Source organism: Protopterus annectens, chromosome 4.part1 (genome assembly GCF_019279795.1).
Source record: "Protopterus annectens isolate FY-2018-M chromosome 4.part1, PAN1.0, whole genome shotgun sequence".
Lineage (NCBI taxonomy): Eukaryota > Metazoa > Chordata > Ceratodontiformes > Protopteridae > Protopterus > Protopterus annectens.
In genome coordinates, this window is record NC_056734.1 from 2,783,348 (window position 1) to 2,789,091 (window position 5,744).

The window sequence follows — 5,744 nt, forward strand, 5'->3', positions numbered from 1 at the left end:
CCATTTTGTTCCCAGGAGGTTATTGTTTCCTTATATATTTTGTGAGGAAAGTTCTTAGTGATGGTAAATGGGGTTAAAAGGTCAATCCAAAGTTTTAGATCTATATTTGCATATATAAGTTTCCTAAAGGAATTGATGTAATGATTAATAATTGTTGTTTTAGAAGGTTTTGTTATGTTATATTGTATGCTTATGCATAGTATGTACCGGGGTTTGTTTTATTTGTCTACTATTAAATTTATTTTTAACAGATTAAATTCATTTGTTAATATAGCCGTTGTTAATTCTTTCCATTTGGCAAAATAATTTGGGTTTATCCAGTCTATTGTAGTTTTAAGCACAGATGCTTTTATATATGCTTCTATTTCTGGGAAGTAAAATCCTCCTTGTTTCCAGAGTCTAATGTGATGAGTTAGAGCTACTCTATTATTTTTGGGATACCATAACAATTTTATTAAACATGAGTTTATTTCTTTAAGACTGCATCTTTCACGAATTAACTGTATTGCTAATGCTACATGTAGTATTTTTGGCAATAAGACCATTTTTATTAATTGCAATCTGTCTTCAAAAGTTAATATAATTTTGTTCCACTTTTCTATATATATTTTTATTGTTTCAATAATGTATTTATAATTTATTAATATTGTTTTGTTTATATTTTTGCATAACATTATTCCTAAATAATTTAGTGTAAGTTCTTGTTTTCCTATGATGGATTTATTGTAACTTGTAGGTCTTTTTACTTATTTAAAAATAGAAATTTTGATTTTGATCTATTAAAGTGTAGACCTGAAATCTTATAAAACTTCTCCATTACTTCTTCTAGCTCACCTAATGACTCTCTGGAGTTTGATAGGGTTAATAAAATATCATCAGCAAAAAGCATTATTTTAGATATGTACTGGTCATAGACTTCTATTCCTTTTATTATTGGATTATTGCGTATTATTTCTGCAAGTATTTCTATAGCCAAAGCAAATAAAATAGGAGAAAGGGGGCATCCTAGTTTAGTACCTTTCATTATATGGATAGGTTCTGAGGTGAGAGGACCTAATTTAATGTAGGCTAAGTTATTAATATGTAAAAAGAAAGCTGCACCAAATTTACACAACCACCACGTTTATTCGCAAAAAATAAAAAATTAAAATAGGATAATGTTAGCGCTTTCACGACTGCTCTTGTCTCTTCATCAGACCTACGCCCCCCACACCCCCCTTACTTAATATACTAACTCCAGGATCACACAACAGTGGGGAAAAGACCATATATACCTTTCAACAAAATGAGTTTCAGTGAAATGGGTTTTCAGTGAAGTGAGCTTTCAGTGAATTGGGTTTTCAGCGAAGTGAGCTTTCAGTGAATATGTGTCTATGAATTAAGCTTCGATGAAATGAGTTTTCAATGAAATTATGTAGACCCTTTTAATCAAGCAGCTACATTTCAGTGCACATGAAGTTTGGGAACATTTCAGTTGTGTTTCCAGGAATATGTAATCCAATGAGGATAAATCATAAAATATATACAAATAGTCCTATTATGTATTTATTTTACTTTGTTTAGGTTGTTTTTTATTTTAATATCTAAACAACATTACTTTTCTTACTATTTGCTATCTGTGAGGCTAAATGCACTTCACAGATTCACAGTGTCCTTAGAAACTGCAGCAGTTGTTTACTGTTGCTATGGCAACACAAATAGAATGTGAAGAAAGCTTCACTTCTCTTAACCAACAGTACATTTTCCCTCCTTTTGTTTATGCATTTGTTAATACTAAAAGGAAATAATTCAAAGGACATATGTACATGAAAGGAACATTTCAGAGTTAATCAAGAACATGATCCCAATCCCAATAAGCATAACAGTGACTATCATTAATCTAATAAATATTGGAATAACAATTAAGTTCCCTATTCCAATTAGTCTACCTTAAAACTAGATTATTGTAGACTATTATTTATCTATGTATAGATGGGCGGCCACAGTGGTGCAGCGGTTAGCTTTGTCGCCTCACAGCAAGAGGCTCTCCAGTTTGATTCTCAGCTGGGGTGCCTTCTGTGTGGAGTCTGAATGTCCTCCCTGTGGTTGCATGGGTTTCCTCCGGGTGCTCCGGTTTCCTCCCTCATCCCAAAGACATGCTGTAGGTGGATTGGACACTCTAAATTGGCCCTAGGCGTGAGTGTGTGCATGTGTGTTCCTTCTGTGGAAGGTTGGACGCTGGGCTGGCAACTCGACACCGTAAAACACCACTGCCAATCATGAGCGGACAGGTGATCTGCTGTGGCGATCCCTAACCGGGAAAAGCCGAAAGAAGAAGAAGATTTATATATGTATAGATAGTGAGTTATTAAATATATACAGACTATATTAGTATAGTAAATAGGAGAGAATTTAGAAAGGGAGACAAGATGCAGTTAAAATAAATAATGAAAAGAGAGAAAGAAAAGAGAAAATTAAGAGAAAATACACATATACTATGTATGTTGATTTACAGTATAAATATTTTATGTGCTGTATAACCCTCCTTCTGTGAAAGAAAAGTACCCTGTTTTACATACCTGAAGTAATGTGAAAACTCATGTGTCATCTATTTTCAAAAAATATAGATAAAGATTCCAGTAGTTATTTACCTTTGTTTTAAAATTCCAAGCAGTAAAACTGGACCTTTAAAGTAATGTTAAAACAATTCATATCATAGTAGATGCTTTGAGAGATTTGGCTGTAACAGTATCAGTCTTTTGCTTCTTCTTTTTGACATCAGTACAGACATTTGTTTCTTTTGTTCTCTTGAGAGAAGGTGACATCCAATCCATACCTTCTGGTAAAGTAATCACATTATTAGTTTTAATAAACGAAGAGGCTTCCGCTAAGTCAATAAAAGTCCTCATATCGTTGGCATACAGTATTCTTATCTTAGCTGGATATGCAAGTTGTGCCTTGATGTTATTTTATTTCAGAAACGTTCTCATTGGCCACACTTTTTTCTTTGTTCCATTATTCTAGATGAATAGTCGTTATCAAATCTTATCAGGCTATGTTTATATTTTAGAGGTGCCTTCCTCCAAGCAGATCTTAAAATCAGTTCCTTGTCCAAGTATGAAAGAAATTTGATAATTATTGACCTAGGAGGAGAGTTTGAGTTAGTGGCAGATTTCCCAAGAGCTCTGTGTGTCCTTTCAATGCTAAAGGGAAGTCTTTCTTTTAAATTTAAAAAGTCAGGGATCCAGCTTGATAAAAAGGAAATAATATCCTCACTGTCTATGTTTTCAGGTAATCTGAAAATCCTGATGTTATTTCTCCTCTCCCTATTTTCCAAGTCATCTACTTTATTAACCAACCAAGTGTTTTGTTTAAGAAGCAGTTCTTTCTGTGTTTCCTCTTCCTTAAGTCTGCATTCTAAGTCATTTAGAGAAACCTCTATTCCTGTTATCCTTGTCTGGTGCTGTTGTAGTATTTTCTTGAGGGTGTCAGCCTGTTTTTGACTGCTTGTTTTAAGATTTTTCCAGGTTTTCTTTAAAATCATCCATCTTCAAAGACAATTCCTGCAGGGTAGATGCCATCTGTTGTAGTTCCTTCTTTAAGGCAGCATCATGGTGAGAATTCTTTAAGTTGCTCATTTTAACAAGTGAATATATCGCCAAGCTTTTTGGCAGGAAATTATTTGTGAAAGTTCACCAAAGTTTCTAATTATGTAAATTGTTTGAAGATATTGTTAAGTTTGATAGGTTTTCATGGTACAAAATAAATATTGTCAGGATTAGAACAGTGGAACTAAGTTATGGCCCTTCTCAGCATATGAGAGTCTATTTATCAATATTTGTGTGAATGAATACATCTTATGTGAAGTACTTGGGAGTTTAGATGGGTGATTTGGTTGAGGTATCCATATCAAAAGCAAATTATGATGAAGCTCAAAATGCATTGTGCTTCAACTGTTTTCATATCCATATCAGACTTTTCAGTAGGTATCCCTATACACTTTGTCAGAATGGTGAAAAATATGATGCAAGATTTTATATGGGATTGTAGCAAGTCTACGGTGGCATGGAAAAAGCTATTAATGTTTGAAAAACTAGGAGAATGGAATATGTCAGATGTTTAACTCTCCTTTGAGACTGTTAAAATGGAAATGTATTTATTGAACATGAACTTGTATGAAATAAAGTGAAAGTAATTAATTTCCTAAGTAAGTGTGAATCAATGGGAGTTTAAGTAGATGGCTAAATGGAGATTTTTTAGGAAAAGGGAAAACATCTTACTAAACAGTTCATGCACGTACTAAAACAGGTATTTAGTGTGCTGGACATGACAAAAAGGTTGAAATGTGTGCTGTCTGATAAATACAGTAGGATGGATATGCAGAGGGAGGACTGTTTGAGAAAATAGCAGGCAGACCAAAGTCATTTTTGGAAATAGCTATGGTGGGTAGATGATGCAGCAGCACAGGGGCAGATAGTAAATCAGTTTCAGGATAAACTGTGTTAAGGATAGACATGTAGGGATAAAAATAATGGAGGGTATTTGGATTTGTCCTGTCTGAGGAAATTCAGCCATTGAAATTATTAATTTTCATGTCTGAATCTAGAGATAAAACTCCTTTTGTTAAGGAGTTGAATAGGGCATGTAAAGCACTGAAAGATCCTAAATCATATGAGGATACAAGTTTAACATGAGAATGACAAACCTTATAAATAAAGAACAAACTGGCTACATGGGGTTGGACCAGACAGTTACCAACACAAGCAATCAGTTTGAGGAGGTTTAGAATATTTGCATGAAAATGACTGCAGAAATATATTCCCATTATTTAGAAACTAAGTAGAATGTTACCAGGAGTTCATTATTTCTGTTAGAGGGGTGTATATATGTGTGTGTGGGTGGGGGGGGGCAGGTAATGTCACAGCACACTTATAGGTCTGTTCTTGTTAAGATGCATTTAAAAGAGAAATGAAAATTGTTGTAGACAAAGCATGTTTGGTAGAGATATGCCTGTTACAAAAAATTATTTCTATTGAGCTGTTATATCTAAGAATGAAAATGTACCTTTAGACACACTTATGATAGTTACATAAAAGGGGCAATAAGCAGAAGATGTAAGGCTGATGTATCGCCTTCTAGTGATGATTTAGTCCACTTAATGGGTGAATTAAATTCCACGAAAGAATGTGCTGCAAAAAACAAAACTGTCTAGTAATAAGTTTGTAATTTACATGGCTACCTTGGAATCTGTATAAAGACATATTTTAGGAGTAATACAATCATTTTATTGTATAAAAGGGAAGCAGAGGGCTTGAATGATGGGGTAGATTAGCATAGTAAATCTTCAGATGTTATCATTTCCTATGCAGAGTGTTGTGCTTTCCCAAGTGGAGATAAATGGAAGCACAGGCTAGTTTACATAGTCGTTGTTTATATGCTAATTCATTTTGGTGACACATTATGTGCTCATACAACTGATAGTTTACTTCTCTGGTTAATGGTTTTAAAGTTTGTTAATGCAATGTTGCCCAAAAATGATGTGTACCATCAGCACTCTTCCAAACAATGGTAAATTAGTGCTGATATTCTGCAAGCACCGCTACAGGTGAAAGTCGTTAAGCTAGAATAGGGAGAATGTACCATAAAGTTTTTCTAACAGGTGTGTTGGCGTAGCAGATGAAAGTGATAAAATAGAACTGAAAGTAATATTTCTGGTTTAGAATATTGAAAAATAGCTGTTTGACACTAAAACATGAATCATTCTG